General features: G+C 46.6%; 15 non-coding genes and 3 pseudogenes across 15 annotated transcripts; 3 read left to right on the top strand and 15 right to left on the bottom strand.

The window, feature by feature from the left end:
• Positions 1–211: 211 nt before the first annotated feature.
• On the bottom strand, positions 212–374 carry LOC135003413 (U1 spliceosomal RNA). Its single transcript, XR_010204434.1, has one exon. It is a non-coding gene; the product is annotated as a U1 spliceosomal RNA (small nuclear RNA).
• Positions 375–526: 152 nt separating this feature from the next.
• Positions 527–690, bottom strand: LOC135003383 (U1 spliceosomal RNA). Its single transcript, XR_010204407.1, has one exon. It is a non-coding gene; the product is annotated as a U1 spliceosomal RNA (small nuclear RNA).
• Positions 691–1,392: 702 nt separating this feature from the next.
• On the bottom strand, positions 1,393–1,527 carry LOC135003418 (U1 spliceosomal RNA; annotated as a pseudogene).
• A 152-nt stretch (positions 1,528–1,679) lies between these two features.
• On the bottom strand, positions 1,680–1,843 carry LOC135003387 (U1 spliceosomal RNA). Its single transcript, XR_010204410.1, has one exon. It is a non-coding gene; the product is annotated as a U1 spliceosomal RNA (small nuclear RNA).
• Positions 1,844–4,204: 2,361 nt separating this feature from the next.
• Positions 4,205–4,360, top strand: LOC135003352 (U1 spliceosomal RNA). The gene has a single exon (XR_010204374.1). It is a non-coding gene; the product is annotated as a U1 spliceosomal RNA (small nuclear RNA).
• A 674-nt stretch (positions 4,361–5,034) lies between these two features.
• LOC135003396 (U1 spliceosomal RNA) lies at positions 5,035–5,198 on the top strand. The gene has a single exon (XR_010204419.1). It is a non-coding gene; the product is annotated as a U1 spliceosomal RNA (small nuclear RNA).
• Positions 5,199–5,350: 152 nt separating this feature from the next.
• LOC135003414 (U1 spliceosomal RNA) lies at positions 5,351–5,513 on the top strand. Its single transcript, XR_010204435.1, has one exon. It is a non-coding gene; the product is annotated as a U1 spliceosomal RNA (small nuclear RNA).
• A 3,305-nt stretch (positions 5,514–8,818) lies between these two features.
• On the bottom strand, positions 8,819–8,982 carry LOC135003376 (U1 spliceosomal RNA). The gene has a single exon (XR_010204400.1). It is a non-coding gene; the product is annotated as a U1 spliceosomal RNA (small nuclear RNA).
• Positions 8,983–9,674: 692 nt separating this feature from the next.
• On the bottom strand, positions 9,675–9,816 carry LOC135003407 (U1 spliceosomal RNA; annotated as a pseudogene).
• A 152-nt stretch (positions 9,817–9,968) lies between these two features.
• Positions 9,969–10,132, bottom strand: LOC135003367 (U1 spliceosomal RNA). The gene has a single exon (XR_010204392.1). It is a non-coding gene; the product is annotated as a U1 spliceosomal RNA (small nuclear RNA).
• A 692-nt stretch (positions 10,133–10,824) lies between these two features.
• On the bottom strand, positions 10,825–10,966 carry LOC135003406 (U1 spliceosomal RNA; annotated as a pseudogene).
• Positions 10,967–11,118: 152 nt separating this feature from the next.
• Positions 11,119–11,282, bottom strand: LOC135003372 (U1 spliceosomal RNA). Its single transcript, XR_010204396.1, has one exon. It is a non-coding gene; the product is annotated as a U1 spliceosomal RNA (small nuclear RNA).
• A 6,742-nt stretch (positions 11,283–18,024) lies between these two features.
• Positions 18,025–18,140, bottom strand: LOC135003365 (U5 spliceosomal RNA). Its single transcript, XR_010204390.1, has one exon. It is a non-coding gene; the product is annotated as a U5 spliceosomal RNA (small nuclear RNA).
• A 275-nt stretch (positions 18,141–18,415) lies between these two features.
• Positions 18,416–18,531, bottom strand: LOC135003353 (U5 spliceosomal RNA). The gene has a single exon (XR_010204376.1). It is a non-coding gene; the product is annotated as a U5 spliceosomal RNA (small nuclear RNA).
• Positions 18,532–18,805: 274 nt separating this feature from the next.
• LOC135003364 (U5 spliceosomal RNA) lies at positions 18,806–18,921 on the bottom strand. The gene has a single exon (XR_010204389.1). It is a non-coding gene; the product is annotated as a U5 spliceosomal RNA (small nuclear RNA).
• A 275-nt stretch (positions 18,922–19,196) lies between these two features.
• Positions 19,197–19,312, bottom strand: LOC135003357 (U5 spliceosomal RNA). The gene has a single exon (XR_010204380.1). It is a non-coding gene; the product is annotated as a U5 spliceosomal RNA (small nuclear RNA).
• Positions 19,313–19,586: 274 nt separating this feature from the next.
• Positions 19,587–19,702, bottom strand: LOC135003355 (U5 spliceosomal RNA). The gene has a single exon (XR_010204378.1). It is a non-coding gene; the product is annotated as a U5 spliceosomal RNA (small nuclear RNA).
• A 264-nt stretch (positions 19,703–19,966) lies between these two features.
• On the bottom strand, positions 19,967–20,082 carry LOC135003363 (U5 spliceosomal RNA). Its single transcript, XR_010204388.1, has one exon. It is a non-coding gene; the product is annotated as a U5 spliceosomal RNA (small nuclear RNA).
• Positions 20,083–20,216: the final 134 nt, after the last annotated feature.

Raw genomic sequence — 20,216 nt, 5'->3', positions numbered from 1 at the left:
ACTGTAACAGCTCCAGAGCTGCTCTGAAAGGCAAGTAAAAGGGTGTGGGCCCTGCAGCACTACCTGTAGTTTGCATTGTGCGTTGGAAGGCACAAAGTAAGCAGACAGGAGAAGTCAGGAGAGTGCACAAGGGCATAGAAGGCAGCGGCTCAAGAAAAGAGAAGTGGAAACAGACAGCAAACTAGGCTGGAGAGAGACCTGAGACAAAGAGATCTGAATTATACAAGAGCCGACCAGGGGAAACACAAATTATGCAGTCAAGTTTCCCACATTTGGGGAAATCGCAGGAGCAGCACACCCAGAGTGCAATGGGTGAGCCTTGCCCTGGGAGAAGCACCTTCATGATCATAGTATCTCACCTGGCAGTTATGTAGGAGTTGGGCTAGAGCTGGGGAGGGTCGCTGCTCGGGTACCCCCCTGTCAAGTGAAGGAGATCAAACTGAGGCAGCACAATGGAACTCTCGAAAGAAGAACAAGGCTAGAGGAAGATCTGAGACAAAGAAATCTGACTTTTACCAGAGCTGACCAGAGGAAAACACAAACACAGTCCCCCACTACCACAAATAATGCAGTTGAGTTTCCCACATTTGGGGAAATCACAGGGGTCAGCATACCCAGAATGCAATGAATGAACCTAACCCTGGGAGAACAATCTTTATGACCATGGTATCTCCTATGCAAAATAAGTATGATTTGGGATAGGGCTGGGGAGGGCCGCTGCTCAGGCACATCTCTGTCAAGTAAAGGAGATTCAACTGAGGCAGCACAAGGGAACTCTCATCTGGGGACAACAACTGCCGGGAGAACACATATTTTCAGATGAACATGGGAGGGCAGAAGGCTGCCTAATACTGAAGCACCCCCAAACAACAAACCAAATGCAACAACTAGTACAAGCATTCCTGGGGGAAGGTCTGCAGAAGACGGATTTGCATACAGTGATGTCATCCAAGCAGTGGGCCAAAGTTGGCTGGAACCCTCATCTGCATATGAAAAGAGAAAAGGGGTATGCAGGGCATGGCGGCCTTTTGCGGCGCTTGGATGACCCTTAGTTCGCATTAAACACCCCCACCCTACTTCGGTGTGGGGCTCATGTTGGCCATGCCCCAGCCCCTGAAGCATTCAAGCTGATTTCTTGCAGCAGCTTGGCACTGTAACAGCTCCAGAGCTGCTCTGTAAGGCAAGTAAAAGGGTGTGGGCCCTGCAGCACTACCTGTAGTTTGCATTGTGCATCGGAAGGCACAAAGTAAGCAGACAGGAGGAGAAGTCAGGATAGTGCACAAGGGTATAGAAGGGAGGGGCTCAAGAAAAAAGAAGTGGAAACAGACAGCAAACTAGGCTGGAGAGAGACCTGAGACAAAGAGATCTGAATTATATGAGAGCCGACTAGGGGAAACACAAATTATGCAATCAAGTTTCCCATATTTGGGGAAATCGCAGGGGCAGCACACCCAGAGTGCAATGGGTGAGCCTTGCCCTGGGAGAAGCAACTTCATGATCATAGTATCTCACCTGGCAGGTAAGTAGGAGTTGGGCTAGAGCTGGGGAGGGTCGCTGCTCGGGCACCCCCCTGTCAAGTGAAGGAGATCCAACTGAGGCAGCACAAGGGAACTCTTGAAAGAAGAACAAGGCTAGAGGAAGATCTGAGACAAAGAAATCTGACTTTTACCAGAGCTGACCAGAGGAAAGCACAAACACAGTCCCCCACTACCACAAATAATGCAGTTGAGTTTCCCACATTTGGGGAAATCACAGAGGTCAGCATACCCAGAACGCAATGAATGAACCTAACCCTGGGAGAACAATCTTCATGACCATGGTATCTCCTATGCAAAATAAGTATGATTTGGGATAGGGCTGGGGAGGGCCGCTGCTCAGGCACATCTCTGTCAAGTAAAGGAGATTCAACTGAGGCAGCACAAGGGAACTCTCATCTGGGGACAACAACTGCAGGGAGAACACATATTTTCAGATGAACATGGGAGGGCAGAAGGCTGCCTAATACTGAAGCACCCCCAAACAACAAACCAAATGCAACAACTAGTGCAAGCATTCCTGGGGGAAGGCCTGCCGCAGATGGATTTGCATATGGTGATGTCATCCAAGCAGTGGGTCAAAGTTGGCTTCAACCCTCGTCTGCATATGAAAAGAGAAAAGGGGCATGCAGGGCATGGCGGCCTTTTGCGGCGCTTGGCTGACCCCTAGTTTGCATTAAACACCTCCACCCTCCGTCGGTGTGGGGCTCATGTTGGCTATGCCCCAGCCCCTGAAGCATTCAAGCTGATTTCTTGCTGCAGCTGGGCACTGTAACAGCTCCAGAGCTGCTCTGTAAGGCAAGTAAAAGGGTGTGGGCCCTGCAGCACTACCTGTAGTTTGCATTGTGCGTTGGAAGGCACAAAGTAAGCAGACAGGAGAAGTCTGGAGAGTGCACAAGGGCATAGAAGGCAGCGGCTCAAGAAAAGAGAAGTGGAAACAGACAGCAAACTAGGCTGGAGAGAGACCTGAGACAAAGAGATCTGAATTATACGAGAGCCGACCAGGGGAAACACAAATTATGCAGTCAAGTTTCCCACAGGAGTATATAGGATACGACCCAGTGGTACCTGACGACATAGATACTAACAGCTATTTAATAACATTACGCTAGAAAGTGATTATTAGCAACATATATATCTATATAAACAACCCCGCCAGGGTTGTGCCTTCAAAAATAATCACACACGGACACGCTTTTTAAACCTTTTTTTCACATCTCTTTATTCTTCTTATGCACATGTATGTTAGTTCTGTGATTTTAACCTTTATGTTTCACTGCAGTTTGGGATAATAATATTAATATTTATCCAATTTTAATACATACTTAATAAAGGTTATATTTTATGATTCATTCATTCTGTCCAGTGCGTCAACAGTGCAGATTTCTTCTTGTTTTTTCTCCCAAATTCTATAACAATGACAGTAAATGTTGTTTCTTTTCAAACAGAACTTTCTTGACCATGCTTCTTGCTTGAAAGATCTGGGAGCACATGGAAAACAGTACAAACCATGCAGTATCACAAGAGCCTTTATTTGATATTTCATGAAGATAGAGCAGAATTGAGGACACGTCAACTATTTCTGCCGAAGGTGGTTCATCTTTCCACATGGTGCCTTTGGCCACTGACACCTTCGTTGAGTCAAAGTCTCTGGCTGTGGTCAGAACTTTGAAAATTTATGTCACCAGAACGGTTCAGATTAGGAAAACAGAGGCTCTGTTTGTCCTGTATGCTCCCAACAGGATTGGGTGTCCTGCTTCCATGTAGACAATTATGCGCTGGATCTGTGGTAAGATTCAGCATGCTCATTCCACGGCAGGATTGCCGTTACTGAATTAGGTGAAGACCCATTCTACTAGAAAGGTGGGTTCATCCTGGGCAGCTGGTCGGGGAGTCTCGGCATTGCAACTTTGCCGAGCAGCTATTTAGTAAACACTTTTGCTAAGTTTTACAAGTTTTAGAGTAAAGGAGATTCAACTGAGGCAGCACAAGGGAACTCTCATCTGGGGACAACAACTGCAGTGAGAACACATATTTTCAGATGAACATGGGAGGGCAGAAGGCTGCCTAATACTGAAGCACCCCCAAACAACAAACCAAATGCAACAACTAGTACAAGCATTCCTGGGGGAAGGTCTGCAGAAGACGGATATGCATATAGTGATGTCATCCAAGCATTGGGCCAAAGTTGGCTGGAACCCTCATCTGCATATGAAAAGAGAAAAGGGGTATGCAGGGCATGGCGGCCTTTTGCGGCGCTTGGATGACCCTTAGTTCGCATTAAACACCCCCACCCTCCTTCGGTGTGGGGCTCATGTTGGCCATGCCCCAGCCCCTGAAGCATTCAAGCTGATTTCTTGCAGCAGCTTGGCACTGTAACAGCTCCAGAGCTGCTCTGTAAGGCAAGTAAAAGGGTGTGGGCCCTGCAGCACTACCTGTAGTTTGCATTGTGCATTGGAAGGCACAAAGTAAGCAGACAGGAGGAGAAGTCAGGATAGTCCACAAGGGTATAGAAGGGAGGGGCTCAAGAAAAAAAAAGTGGAAACAGACAGCAAACTAGGCTGGAGAGAGACCTGAGACAAAGAGATCTGAATTATATGAGAGCCGACCAGGGGAAACACAAATTATGCAGTCAAGTTTCCCACATTTGGGGAAATCGCAGGGGCAGCACACCCAGGTGAGATACTATAATCAGGAAGGTGCTTCTCCCAGGGCAAGGCTCACCCATTGCACACTGGGTGTGCTGCTCCTACGATTTCCCCAAATGTGGGACACTTGACTGCATAATTTGTGTTTCCTCTGGTCGGCTCTCGTATAATTCAGATCTCTTTGTCTCAGGTCTCTCTCCAGCCTAGTTTGCTCTCTGTTTCCACTTCTTTTTTCTTGAGCCCCTCCCTTCTATACCCTTGTGGACTATCCTGACTTCTCCTCCCGTCTGCTTACTTTGTGCCTTCCAATGCACAATGCAAACTACAGGTAGTGCTGCAGGGCCCACACCCTTTTACTTGCCTTACAGAGCAGCTCTGGAGCTGTTACAGTGCCCAGCTGCTGCAAGAAATCAGCTTGAATGCTTCATGGGATGGGGCATGGCCAACATGAGCCCCACACCAAAGGAGGGTGGGGGTGTTTAATGCGATCTAGGGGTCATCCAAGCACCGCAAAAGGCCGCCATGCCCTGCACGCCCCTTTTCTCTTTTCATATGCAGATGAGGGTTGAAGCCAACTTTGACCCACTGCTTGGATAACATCACCATATGCAAATCCATCTGCTGCAGGCCTTCCCCCAGGAATGCTTGCACTAGTTGTTGCATTTGGTTTGTTGTTTGGGGGTGCTTCAGTATTAGGCAGCCTTCTGCCCTCCCATGTTCATCTGAAAATATGTGTTCTCCCTGCAGTTGTTGTCCCCATATGAGAGTTCCCTTGTGCTGCCTCAGTTGAATCTCCTTTACTTGACAGAGATGTGCCTGAGCAGCGGCCCTCCCCAGCCCTATCCCAAATCATACTTATTTTGCATAGGAGACACCATGGTCATGAAAATTGTTCACCCAGGGTGAGGTTCATTCATTGCATTCTGGGTATGCTGACCCCTGTGATTTACCCAAATGTGGGAAACTCGCCTGCATTATTTGTGGTAGTTGGGGACTGTGTTTGTGTTTTCCGCTGGTCAGCTCTGGTAAAAGTCAGATTTCTTTGTCTCAGATCTTCCTCTAGCCTTGTTCTTCTTTCGAGAGTTCCATTGTGCTGCCTCAGTTGGATCTCCTTCACTTGACAGGGGGGTGCCCGAGCAGCGACCCTCCCCAGCTCTAGCCCAACTCCTACTTACCTGCCAGGTGAGATACTATGATCTTGAAGGTGCTTCTCCCAGGGCAAGGCTCAACCATTGCACTCTGGGTGTGCTGCCCCTGCGATTTCCCCAAATATGGGAAACTTGACTGCATAATTTGTGTTTCCCCTGGTCGGCTCTCGTATAATTCAGATCTCTTTGTCTCAGGTCTCTCTCCAGCCTAGTTTGCTGTCTGTTTCCACTTCTCTTTTCTTGAGCCGCTCCCTTCTATGCCCTTGCGCACTATCCTGACTTCTCCCGTCTGCTTACTTTGTGCCTTCCAACGCACAATGCGAACTACAGGTAGTGCTGCAGGGCCCACACCCTTTTATTTGCCTTACAGAGCAGCTCTGGAGCTGTTACAGTGCCCAGCTGCTGCAAGAAATCAGCTTGAATGCTTCAGGGGCTGGGGCATAGCCAACATGAGCCCCACACCGAAGGAGGGTGGAGGTGTTTAATGCGAACTAGGGGTCATCCAAGCGCCGCAAAAGGCCGCCATGCCCTGCATAACCCTTTTCTCTTTTCATATGCAGATGAGGGTTCCAGCCAACTTTGGCCCACTGCTTGGATGACATCACCGTATGCAAATTCGTCTCCTGCAGACCTTCCCCCAGGAATACTTGTACTAGTTATTGCATATGGTTTGATATTTGATGGTGCTTCAGTATTAGGCAGCCTTCCGCCCTCCCATGTTCATCTGAAAAAATGTGGTCTCCCTGCAGTTGTTGTCCCCAGACGAGAGTTCCCTTGTGCTTCCTCAGTTGAATCTCCTTAACTTGACGGGGGAGGGGCTTGCCCGAGCAGCCACCCTCCCCAGCCCTATCCCAACTCATACTTATTTTGCATATGAGATCTCTATATCATGAAGATTGTTATCACAGGGTGAAGTTCATCCATTATATTTTAAAATAGGAAGGTTCAAATTACATATTTGAATTGCATCTATGTGCTGGATTCAAATGTCCCCCCCCCCCTTCCTTTCTCAATTGTGCCCGTCAGCAGCTATTCTAAGGTTGCTGCCAATGGGTGTGACACATTAATTTCTTCTGTGGGGTACACTGGACTCCACAAGGATTCACATTGGGGTGTAGAGTAGGATCTTGATCTGAGGCACCAACCGGCTCAAAGCTTTTGACTGTTCCCAAGATGCTCAGCGCATTCTCCTCTATAACCCCGCTTCCATGAACAGGGAGCTCAGTTTGTAGTTGGTGCCTTCAGTAGCAGGCCACTTAACAGGGGCCTGCCTCAGGCAGCCTATTCTTAGCTATTAATTTTGACAAGAAAATAAGAACTTTTTTTATGAGAATCTACAAGGGCTGCAGCAGGCTAGGTCTAATAGACATCTTTACTGCAGCTTCATCACTCCCAGCGGCGCTGTATACTCCCGTGCCCTGGTTGCTGGGTCACTGCAGCGGAGGCTCCGGTTTCTTCCTAAGGTCAGTCACACACGCACCGCCCTTCCGGATCACGAGGCCGCTGATGAAGGGGAGCGTGGCCGTAGGGGGTGGACCGTGTGCGCACTGGCGTGGACACTGATTACTGGGCAGCCGCTCCACGAGCCACCAGGTACAGTTAAGGAGCACAGGTCTGGGGTTTTTTCTCCCATATTAAACCAATTTTGTACTGCCCGCAGCGCATTGTGATAGGTAATAGGGCCTGATTCAGGTTGGATTGCAATCACAGTAAGCGATCCAACTGCAAAAATTGCTAAGAGCATACGCATGTGCCTGCATTTTCTGCGGCACCCCGCAGAGAATGCGATCGCCTCTGCCTGTCAATCGGGGCAGGCGGGGAGAGGGGGGTCAGCAACACTCCATTTCCAAGTCAGGGATGGAGCGGTGCGGGGGCAAGGCTTCAAAATGGGGTCTGCAACGGAGGAGACACAGGGGGCGTGGTCACAGCGGCTGTATGACATCACATTCAGCCGCTGTGATCACAAAAATGGTGGCGGCTTCCTGCGCGCACATACAGTCTGCACCAGCAGGAGGCTACACCATTTTTTATGATCACGCTGAACTGCAGTGCGACTGCAATTACAGATTGGTCAAGAAGGGAGGCGTCATGCTGGGTGGCCATGTCCTGTCACTGTGCAGGAGCCAGCACCGCTCACACACTAGTCCCCGGGTGCAGCCCCCAACCCCCGGGACACCCGGAGCAACAAAATGTAGATTCACACCACCAGGCCACGCCCCTACCTATGAAACCATGCCTCCTTTTTACCATTGCGCTGCTTATCTGCGCGCACTGCATTACAATCTCCTTCGCCACCTCTCTGGGTGTCACCAGTGATAGTGACACCTCTGCCATGCTTGTAGCAGCTGGTCCTAAGATCTACGCCTCAAGCCCTGAGTGTTTGCCCTTGTGACTTGTTGATCATCATAGCGAAGCAGATGCTTACAGAAAACTGCAGGGGCTTAGATTGAAAATAAAAAAATATATGGGTATAAGGTAGAGAGGAGCGGGTTCGGTTCTCCGAGAACCGAATTCCCCACGAACTCCACGTGGTTTACACTGGTCCGAGGCAGGCTCGGTTGTTCCCGCCTGACTCGGAAAACCTGAACAAGGGAAAATGTCATCATCCCGCTGTCGGATTCTCGCGAGATTCGGATTTCATATAAAGAGCTGCGCGTTGCCGCCATTTTTACTCGTGCATTGAAGAGGGAGCGGAGAGGACGTGGCTATGTTCTCTCAGTGGAAATCTCAATATCAGTGCTCAGTATCAGTGGTTACTTATTGCTGCTCAGTAATACTAGTAGTGTGTCTCTCCTGCTCAGTGTCAGTTCTCAGTAGTATCCTCATCAGTGCTCAGTATCACTGCTCATTGTCTTGTGCTGCATTGTGGTGCTCAGCATACTACAGTACATTACTAATAGTCCAGTGCTGCATCTTGCTGCTCAGTGTCAGTTCTAGTATCCTCATCAGTGCTCACTATCACTGCTCATTACATTGTGGTGTTCTGTATACTACAGTAACATAGTAATATAGTAACATATAGTAATATAGTTTTTGAGGTTGAAAAGAGGCAAATTGCCCATCGTGTTCAACCTGTTTTAAGTTGTGATGATTCTACATACTTGCTGAATAATGTTTTATGACTAGTTAACTACTACAACTCATGTTACCCCCGGATTAACCATGTTGATATTTTAAGTATTATAACCTTGGATAGCTTTTTCATTCAGAAATGTATCCATTCCTTTTTTAAATCCAATTACAGAGTCCGCCATTACCACCTTCCCTGGCAGGGAATTCCACATCCTGATTGCCCTAACAGTGAAGATCATAGTATCTCACCTGGCAGGTAAGTAGGAGTTGGGCTAGAGCTGTGGAGGATTGCTGCTTGGGCACCCCCTGTCAAGTGAAGGAGATCCAAATGAGGCAGCACAAGGGAACTCTCGAAAGAAGAACAAGGCTAGAGGAAGATCTGAGACAAAGAAATCTGACTTTTACCAGAGCTGACCAGAGGAAAGCACAAACACAGTCCCCCACTACCACAAATAATGCAGTCGAGTTTCCCACATTTGGGGAAATCACAGGGGTCAGCATACCCAGAATGCAATGAATGAACCTCACCCTGGGAGAACAATCTTCATGACCAAGGTATCTCCTATGCAAAATAAGTATGATTTGGGATAGGGCTGGGGAGGGCCGCTGCTCAGGCACATCTCTGTCAAGTAAAGGAGATTCAACTGAGGCAGCACAAGGGAACTCTCATCTGGGGACAACAACTGCAGGGAGAACACATATTTTCAGATGAACATGGGAGGGCAGAAGGCTGCCTAAAACTGAAGCACCCCCAAACAATGAACCAAATGCAACTACTAGTGCAAGCATTCCTGGGGGAAGGCCTGCAGCAGATGGATTTGCATATGGTGATGTCATCCAAGCAGTGGGTCAAAGTTGGCTTCAACCCTCGTCTGCATATGAAAAGAAAAAAGGGGTGTGCAGGGCATGGCGGCCTTTTGCGGCGCTTGGATGACCCCTAGTTCGCATTAAACACCTCCACCCTCCTTCGGTGTGGGGCTCATGTTGGCTATGCCCCAGCCCCTGAAGCATTCAAGCTGATTTCTTGCAGCAGCTGGGCACTGTAACAGCTCCAGAGCTGCTCTGTAAAGCAAGTAAAAGGGTGTGGGCCCTGCAGCACTACCTGTAGTTTGCATTGTGCGTTGGAAGGCACAAAGTAAGCAGATGGGAGAAGTCAGGATAGTGCACAAGGGTATAGAAGGGAGGGGCTCAAGAAAAAAGAAGTGGAAACAGACAGCAAACTAGGCTGGAGAGAGACCTGAGACAAAGAGATCTGAATTATATGAGAGCCGACCAGGGGAAACACAAATTATGCAGTCAAGTTTCCCACATTTGGGGAAATCGCAGGGGCAGCACACCCAGAGTGCAATGGGTGAGCCTTGCCCTGGGAGAAGCATCTTCATGATCATAGTATCTCACCTGGCAGGTAAGTAGGAGTTGGGCTAGAGCTGGGGAGGGTCGCTGCTCGGGCACCCCCCTGTCAAGTGAAGGAGATCCAACTGAGGCAGCACAAGGGAACTCTCGAAAGAAGAACAAGGCTAGAGGAAGATCTGAGACAAAGAAATCTGACTTTTACCAGAGCTGACCAGAGGAAAGCACAAACACAGTCCCCCACTACCACAAATAATGCAGTTGAGTTTCCCACATTTGGGGAAATCACAGGGGTCAGCATACCCAGAATGCAATGAATGAACCTAACCCTGGGAGAACAATCTTCATGACCATGGTATCTCCTATGCAAAATAAGTATGATTTGGGATAGGGCTGGGGAGGGCCGCTGCTCAGGCACATCTCTGTCAAGTAAAGGAGATTCAACTGAGGCAGCACAAGGGAACTCTCATCTGGGGACAACAACTGCAGGGAGAACACATATTTTCAGATGAACATGGGAGGGCAGAAGGCTGCCTAATACTGAAGCACCCCCAAACAACAAACCAAATGCAAAAACTAGTGCAAGCATTCCTGGGGGAAGGCCTGCAGCAGATGGATTTGAATATGGTGATGTCATCCAAGCAGTGGGTCAAAGTTGGCTTCAACCCTCGTCTGCATATGAAAAGAATAAAGGGGTGTGCAGGGCATGGCGGCCTTTTGCGGCGCTTGGATGACCCCTAGTTCGCATTAAACACCTCCACCCTCCTTCGGTGTGGGGCTCATGTTGGCTATGCCCCAGCCCCTGAAGCATTCAAGCTGATTTCTTGCAGCAGCTGGGCACTGTAACAGCTCCAGAGCTGCTCTGTAAAGCAAGTAAAAGGGTGTGGGCCCTGCAGCACTACCTGTAGTTTGTATTGTGCGTTGGAAGGCACAAAGTAAGCAGACGGGAGAAGTCAGGATAGTGCACAAGGGTATAGAAGGGAGGGGCTCAAGAAAAAAGAAGTGGAAACAGACAGCAAACTAGGCTGGAGAGAGACCTGAGACAAAGAGATCTGAATTATATGAGAGCCGACCAGGGGAAACACAAATTATGCAGTCAAGTTTCCCACATTTGGGGAAATCGCAGGGGCAGCACACCCAGAGTGCAATGGGTGAGCCTTGCCCTGGGAGAAGCATCTTCATGATCATAGTATCTCACCTGGCAGGTAAGTAGGAGTTGGGCTAGAGCTGGGGAGGGTCGCTGCTCGGGCACCCCCCTGTCAAGTGAAGGAGATCCAACTGAGGCAGCACAAGGGAACTCTCGAAAGAAGAACAAGGCTAGAGGAAGATCTGAGACAAAGAAATCTGACTTTTACCAGAGCTGACCAGAGGAAAGCACAAACACAGTCCCCCACTACCACAAATAATGCAGTTGAGTTTCCCACATTTGGGGAAATCACAGGGGTCAGCATACCCAGAATGCAATGAATTAACCTAACCCTGGGAGAACAATCTTCATGACCATGGTATCTCCTATGCAAAATAAGTATGATTTGGGATAGGGCTGGGGAGGGCCGCTGCTCAGGCACATCTCTGTCAAGTAAAGGAGATTCAACTGAGGCAGCACAAGGGAACTCTCATCTGGGGACAACAACTGCAGGGAGAACACATATTTTCAGATGAACATGGGAGGGCAGAAGGCTGCCTAATACTGAAGCACCCCCAAACAACAAACCAAATGCAACAACTAGTGCAAGCATTCCTGGGGGAAGGCCTGCCGCAGATGGATTTGCATATGGTGATGTCATCCAAGCAGTGGGTCAAAGTTGGTTCAAACACCTTTGCAAAGTTCTATAAGTTTGATACCCTGGCTGAGGAGGACCTCCTGTTTGCTCAATCGGTGCTGCAAAGTCATCCGCACTCTCCTGCCCGTTTGGGAGCTTTGGTATAATCCCCATGGTCCTTACGGAGTCCCCAGCATCCTCTAGGACGTAAGAGAAAATAAGATTTTAAACCTACCGGTAAATCTTTTTCTCGTAGTCCGTAGAGGATGCTGGGTGCCCGTCCCAAGTGCTGTCTACTTCTGCAAGACTTGTATATAGTTATTGCTTACATAAGGGTTATATGTTAGTTTTCATCGGTCTTGGACTGATGCTATGTTGTTTTCATACTGTTAACTGGGTAGTATATCACAAGTTATACGGTGTGATTGGTGTGGCTGGTATGAATCTTGACCTTGGATTAACAAAAATCCTTTCCTCGTACTGTCCGTCTCCTCTGGGCACAGTTTCTCTAACTGAGGTATGGAGGAGGGGCATAGAGGGAGGAGCCAGTGCACACCCAGATCTAAAGTCTTTCTTAAAGTGCCCATGTCTGCTGCGGAGCCCGTCTATCCCCCATGGTCCTTACGGAGTCCCCATCATCCTCTACGGACTACGAGAAAAAAAAATTACCGGTAGGTTTAAAATGTTATTTTTTTCTCTGCAACCCACTGCTAAATTGTGCTTCCTAGCTGTTTTTTATAAAATCACTTAATTAAATCTAACTCTGATTACGTCAGAGAAGGCCAGGTACCCTACACCATAAGAGGGGGTTTGAAATTTTGACTTGTCTACTTAAAGATCACCAAAATCTGATGACAAGGTCAATTACATCCCTGGGTGGGATTGAACCACCAACCTTTTGGTTAATAGCCCATGTAAGTGCAAGAAATCCTGAAGCACTCACTCATCATGGGAAAGTACCAATGTGTTTCTTACAAAAATTCTCCAGATTATTGACTTTTTAAAGTTTTTCTAGGAAACGTTCTAGATGAATGCTTATTAGCCTTTGTCAGTATTGACTTTCGCAAGGTGTCTCTGTGGCGCAATCGGTTAGCATGTTTGGCTATTAACCAAAAGGTTGGTGGTTCAATCCCACCCAGGGATGTAATTGACCTTGTAATCAGATTTTGGTGATCTTTAAGTAGACAAGTCAAAATTTCAAAAACCCCCCTTATGGTGTAGGGTACCTGGCCTTCTCTGATGTAATCAGAGTTAGATTTGATTAAGTGATTTTATAAAAAAACAGCTAGGAAGCACAATTTAGCAGTGAGTTGCAGAGAAAAAAAATTATGCTGGCAGAAAAGTCCAATTGAGTGATTAAACAGCTCTTCATTTTCTGATTTTATATTTATGCTAACAAATTTGCTCTCTGAAAAGTGTCCACAAAGCCAAGTCTCTGATTAACACCTTTGTAGGAATGGTTTTTCACCTATTACTGAATTAAACTTGCTTCATTGGAAAGGCATCAAAGATGCATCCTCATTTCAATGTCTACTGAAATAATACAGGTTGACACCAGGAAACGTCACTGCATCCTTGCTGCTTCCTCATGGGGAAGTCTGTTTAATGTGAAAACAAGGTGATATCTAATCAGCACACAGGTAAGGAATTAAGAAAATCTTTCTTTATGGGTGAAGATGTTTCTCACAAATTGTTGTCCCAATGCATCATTGAAATTCAAGATGGAAGATAATTTTCATATATCACTTGTACATTTTGCATTGCTCTTCTGGTGACAATGTAGTTTGTTTTTGTCAATTACCATTTCAGTAATAGGGTAAAGAAAATTAAGTGGATTTTTTAAAGAAAACAATGCTGTCAATATACTATTAAAACAAATTAAAATGATAAAAGTTATTGTACTTTAAGTAAAAATAAAAGTGCCAAAATATCAATCCCAGTTTTTGATTACTTTAATTATAAAAAAAAAAATGCACATAGCAGAGGATAGTTTCGATCAATCGACCTCTGGGTTATGGGCCCAGCATGCTTCCATTGCACTACTCTGCTGCTCATGGAAGTGTCAGAGATCCTGAAGACTAAATTGATTAAAGGCCTGAAAGTACTGGACTATAAGGAAAGACTTACTAGGCTGAATATTTATACACTAGAAAAGAGGTGCCTAAGAGGAGATATTATTAATATCTTCAAATATGTAAAGATACATAACAAAGAGTTATCAGAGGAATTATTTATTAAAAGAACACGTGGTCACTCGCTGCGACTGGAGGAAAGTTCAGAACGCAATGGAGGAAAGGTTTCTTCACTGTTAGGGCAATCAGGATGTGGAATTCCCTGCCAGGGAAGGTGGTAATGGCGGACTCTGTAATTGGATTTAAAAAAGGAATGGATACATTTCTGAATGAAAAAGCTATCCAAGGTTATAATACTTAAAATATCAACATGGTTAATCCGGGGGTAACATGAGTTATAGTAGCTAACTAGTCATAAAACATTATTCAGCAAGTATGTAGAATCATCACAACTTAAAACAGGTTGAACACGATGGGCAATTTGCCTCTATTCAACCTCAAAAACTATGTTACTATATTACTATGTTATTGTAGTATACAGAACACCACAATGCAATGAGCAGTGATAGTGAGCACTGATGAGGATACTAGAACTGACACTGAGCAGCAAGATGCAGCACTGGACTATTAGTAATGTACTGTATTATGCTGAGCAACACAATGCAGCACAAGACAATGAACAGTGATACTGAGCACTGATGAGGATACTACTGAGAACTGACACTGAGCAGGAGAGACACACTACTAGTATTACTGAGCAGCAATAAGTAACCACTGATACTGAGCACTGATATTGAGATTTCCACTGAGAGAACATAGCCACGTCCTCTCCGCTCTCTCTTCAATGCACGAGTAAAAATGGCAGCAACGCGCAGCTCTTTATATGGAATCCGAATCTCGCGAGAATCCGACAGCGGGATGATGACATTTTCCCTTGTTCAGGTTTTCCGAGTCAGGCGGGAACAACCGAGCCTGCCTCGGACCAGTGTAAACCACGTGGAGTTCGTGGGGAATTCGGTTCTCGGAGAACCGAACCCGCTCCTCTCTACCTTATACCCTATCAATTTTTTTATTTTCAATCTAAGCCCCTGCAGTTTTCTGTAAGCATCTGCTTCGCTATGATGATCAACAAGTCACAAGGGCAAACACTCAGGGTTTGAGGCGTAGATCTTAGGACCAGCTGCTACAAGCATGGCAGAGGTGTCACTATCACTGGTGACACCCAGAGAGGTGGCGAGGGAGATTGTAATGCAGTGCGCGCAGATAAGCAGTGCAATGGTAAAAAGGAGGCATGGTTTCATAGGTAGGGGCGTGGCCTGGTGGCCTGAATCTACATTTTGTTGCTCCGGGTGTCCCGGGGGTTGGGGGCTGCACCCGGGGACTAGTGTGTGAGCGGTGCTGGCTCCTGCAAAGTGACAGGGCATGGCCACCCAGCATGACGCCTCCCTTCTTGACCATGCTGTAATTGCAGTCGCACTGCAGTTCAGCGTGATCATAAAAAATGGTGTAGGCTCCTGCTGGTGCAGACTGTATGTGCGCGCAGGAAGCCGCCACCATTTTTGTGATCACAGCGGCTGAATGTGATGTCATACAGTCGCTGTGACCACGCCCCCTGTGTCTCCTCCGTTGCAGACCCCATTTTGAAGCCTTGCCCCCGCACCGCTCCATCCCTGACTTGGAAATGGAGTGTTGCTGACCCACCTCTCCCCCCCTTCCCCGCCCCGATTGACAGGCAGAGGCGATCACATTCTCTGCGGGGTGCCGCAGAAAATGCAGGCACATGCGTATGCTCTTAGCAATTTTTGCAGTTGGATCGCTTATTGTGATTGCAATCCAACCTGAATCAGGCCCTATTACCTATCACAATGCGCTGCGGGCAGTACAAAATTGGGTTAATATAGGAGAAAAACCCCCAGACCTGTGCTCCTTAACTGTACCTGGTGGCTAGTGGAGCGGCTGCCCAGTAATCAGTGTCCACCGCAGTGCGCACACGGCCCACCCCCTACGGCCTCGCTCCCCTTCAGCAGCGGCCTCGTGATCCGGAAGGGTGGTGTGTGTGTGACTGACCTTAGGATGAAACCGGAGCCTCCGCTGCAGTGACCCAGCAACCAGGGCACGGGAGTATACAGCGCCGCTGGGAGTGATGAAGCTGCAGTAAAGATGTCTATTAGACCTAGCCTGCTGCAGCCCTTGTAGATTCTCATAAAACAAGTTCTTCTTTTCTTGTCAAAATTAATAGCTAAGAATAGGCTGCCTGAGGCAGGCCCCTGTTAATTGGCCTGCTACTGAAGGCACCAACTACAAACTGAGCTCCCTGTTCATGGAAGCGGGGTTATAGAGGAGAATGCACTGAGCTTCTTGGGAACAGTCAAAAGCTTTGAGCCGGTTGGTGCCTCAGATCAAGATCCTACTCTACACCCCAATGTGAATCCTTGTGGAGTCCAGTGTACCCCACAGAAGAAATTAATGTGTCACACCCATTGGCAGCAACCTTAGAATAGCTGCTGACGGGCACAATTGAGAAAGGAAGGGGGGGGGGACATTTGAATCCAGCACATAGATGCAATTCAAATATGTAATTCGTACCTTCCTATTTTAAAATATAATGGATGAACCTCACCCTGTGAGAACAATCTTCATGATCAAGAGATCTCATATGCAAAATAAATATGAGTTGGGATAGGGCTGGGGAGGGCTGCTCGGGCAGCACCTCCCCCGTCAAGTTAAGGAGATTCAACTGAGGAAGCACAAGGGAACTCTCATCTGGGGACAACAACTGCAGGGAGACCACATCTTTTCAGATGAACATGGGAGGGCGGAAGGCTGCCTAATACTGAAGCACCATATGCAACAACTAGTACAAGCATTCCTGGGGAAGGTCTGCAGCAGACGGATTTGCATACGGTGATGTTATCCAAGCAGTGGGCCAAAGTTGACTGGAACCCTCATCTGCATATGAAAAGAGAAAAGGGGCATGCAGGGCATGGCGGCCTTTTGCAGTGCTTGGATGACCCCTAGTTCACATTAAACACCCCCACCCTCCTTTGGTGTGGGGCTCATGTTGGCCATGCCCCATCCCCTGAAGCATTCAAGCTGATTTCTTGCAGCAGCTGGGCACTGTAACAGCTCCAGAGCTGTTCTGTAAGGCAAGTAAAAGGGTGTGGGCCCTGCAGCACCACCTGTAGTTCGCATTGTGCGTTGGAAGGCACAAAGTAAGCAGACGGGAGGAGAAGTCAGGATAGTGCGCAAGGGCATTCTTTTCTCTTAGTCCGTAGAGGATGCTGGGGTCACATTAAGAACCATGGGGTATAGACGGGATCCGCAAGATACATGGGCACTTTAAGACTTTCAAAGGGTGTGAACTGGCTCCTCCCTCTATGCCCCTCCTCCAGACTCCAGTTATAGGAACTGTGCCCAGGGAGACGGACATTTCGAGGAAAGGATTTATTGTTAAACTAAGGTGAGCATCTTACCAGCTCACACCTTAAACATGCCGCAGAACGTGGCATTCAACAGAACACAAGCCAACGGCATGAACAATTGCAGCAAAAAGCTGACCAGAACCATAACACAACATGTGTATAACCACAAGTAATAACTGCAGACACAGTATGGACTGGGACGGGTGCCCAGCATCCTCTACGGACTAAGAGAAAAGGATTTACCGGTAGGTATTAAAATCCTATTTTCTCATACGACCTAGAGGATGCTGGGGTCACATTAAGAACCATGGGGTTATACCAAAGCTCTTGAACGGGTGGGAGAGTGCGTACGACTCTGCAGCACCGAATGACCCAACTTAAGGTTATCATCAGCCAAGGTATCAAACTTGTAAAACTTAGCAAAAGTGTTTACTAAATAGCTGCTCGGCAAAGTTGCAATGCCGAGACTCCCCGACCAGCTGCCAAGGATGAACCCACCTTTCTAGTAGAATGGGTCTTCACCTACTTCAGTAACGGCAATCCTGCCGTGGAACGAGCATGCTGAATCTTACCACAGATCCAGCGCATAATGGTCTGCATGGAAGCAGGACACCAAATCCTGTTGGGAGCATACAGGACAAACAGAGCCTCTGTTTTCCTAATCTGAACCGTTCTGGTGACATACATTTTCAAAGTTCTGACCACAGCCAGAGACTTTGACTCAACGAAGGTGTCAGTGGCCAAAGGCACCATGTGGAAAGATGAACCACCTTCGGCAGAAATTGTTGACGTGTCCTCAATTCTGCTCTATCTTCATGAAAGATCAAATAAAGGCTCTTGTGATACTGCATGGTTTGTACTGTTTTCCATGTGCTCCCAGACCTTTAAGCAAGTAGCATGGTCAAGAAAGTTCTGTTTGAAAAGAAACAACATTTACTGTCATTGTTATGCAAATAAACTTACATTAAAGCTAACAAGAAAGCACACTCGTTCTGTCTTTAAACTGATAAAAGAAACCCCAATAATATGGGGCATGCAAAAATTGAGATAAAACTCAGTTTTGCTCCTCTCCACGGAAATCTTTAATAAAAGGCGAAATATTTGTTAGTTCTGAAGAGAAACCAGAGCATGACCAAGATTCCACCTGTCGCCTGAGTGCCATGCCAGCAGTTCTCATTCAGCTGAAAGTGAGCACCCAATTTGAATGAAAGAAAGCAGATTTCTCACCAGGCTTCCCCTTGCTATAAACATGGTTTGTACTCTTTTCCATGTGCTCCCAGATCTTTCAAGCAATTAGTGTGGTCAAGAAAGTTCTGTTTGAAAAGAAACAAACATTTACTGTCATTTCTATGCAAATGAGCTTACATTAAAGCACACTCGTTCTATCTTTAAACCGATAAAATAAAACCCCAATAAGATGGGGCATGCAAAAATTGAGATAAAACTCAGTTTTGCTCCTCTCCACGGAAATCTTTAGTAAAAGGCGAAAGATTTGTTCGTTCTGAAGAGAAACCAGAACATGACCAAGATTCCACCTGTCGCCTGAGTGCCATGCCAGCAGTCCTCATTCAGCTCAAAGTGAGCACCCAATTTGAAAGAAAGAAAGCAGATTTCTCACCAGGCTTCCCCTTGCTATAAACATGGTTTGTACTCTTTTCCATGTGCTCCCAGATCTTTCAAGCAATTAGTATAGTCAAGAAAGTTCTGTTTGAAAAGAAACAAACATTTACTGTCATTTCTATGCAAATGAGCTTACATTAAAGCACACTCGTTCTATCTTTAAACCGATAAAAGAAACCCCAATAAGACGGAGCATGCAAAAATTGAGATAAAACTCAGTTTTGCTCCTCTCCACGGAAATCTTTAATAAAAGGCGAAAGATCTGTTCGTTTTGAAGAGAAACCAGAGCATGACCAAGATTCCACCTGTCGCCTGAGTGCCATGCCAGCAATCCTCATTCAGCTCAAAGTGAGCACCCAATTTGAAAGAAAGAAAGCAGATTTCTCACCAGGCTTCCCCTTGCTATAAACATGGTTTGTACTCTTTTCCATGTGCTCCCAGATCTTTCAAGCAATTAGTGTGGTCAAGAAAGTTCTGTTTGAAAAGAAACAAACATTTACTGTCATTTCTATGCAAATGAGCTTACATTAAAGCACACTCGTTCTATCTTTAAACCGATAAAATAAAATCCCAATAAGATGGGGCATGCAAAAATTGAGATAAAACTCAGTTTTGCTCCTCTCCACGGAAATCTTTAGTAAAAGGCGAAAGATTTGTTCGTTCTGAAGAGAAACCAGAACATGACCAAGATTCCACCTGTCGCCTGAGTGCCATGCCAGCAGTCCTCATTCAGCTCAAAGTGAGCACCCAATTTGAAAGAAAGAAAGCAGATTTCTCACCAGGCTTCCCCTTGCTGTAAACATGGTTTGTACTCTTTTCCATGTGCTCCCAGATCTTTCAAGCATTTAGTATAGTCAAGAAAGTTCTGTTTGAAAAGAAACAAACATTTACTGTCATTTCTATGCAAATGAGCTTACATTAAAGCACACTCGTTCTATCTTTAAACCGATAAAAGAAACCCCAATAAGACGGAGCATGCAAAAATTGAGATAAAACTCAGTTTTGCTCCTCTCCACGGAAATCTTTAGTAAAAGGCGAAAGATCTGTTCGTTTTGAAGAGAAACCAGAGTATGACTAAGATTCCACCTGTCGCCTGAGTGCCATGCCAGCAGTCCTCATTCAGCGCAAAGTGAGCACCCAATTTGAAAGAAAGAAAGCAGATTTCTCACCAGGCTTCCCCTTGCTATAAGCATGGTTTGTACTCTTTTCCATGTGCTCCCAGATCTTTCAAGCAATTAGAATGGTCAAGAAAGTTCTGCTTGAAAAGAAACAGACATTTATAGTCATTGTTATGCAAATAAACTTACATTAAAGCTAACAAGAAACTGATAAAAGAAACCCCAATAATATGGGGCATGCAAAAATTGAGATAAAACTCAGTTTTGCTCCTCTCCACAGAAATCTTTAATAAAAGGCGAAAGATTTGTTCGTTCTGAAGAGAAACCAGAGCATGACCAAGATTCCACCTGTCGCCTAAATGCTGTGCCAGCAGTCCTCATTCAGATCAAAGTGAGCGCCCAACTTGAAAGTAAGCAGATTTCTCACCTGGCTTCTCCTTGCTATAAGCATGGTTTGTACTGTATTCC

Source organism: Pseudophryne corroboree, unplaced genomic scaffold (assembly GCF_028390025.1).
Source record: "Pseudophryne corroboree isolate aPseCor3 unplaced genomic scaffold, aPseCor3.hap2 scaffold_1857, whole genome shotgun sequence".
Classification (NCBI taxonomy): domain Eukaryota; kingdom Metazoa; phylum Chordata; class Amphibia; order Anura; family Myobatrachidae; genus Pseudophryne; species Pseudophryne corroboree.
This window is presented reverse-complemented; position numbering and strand designations above follow the sequence as displayed.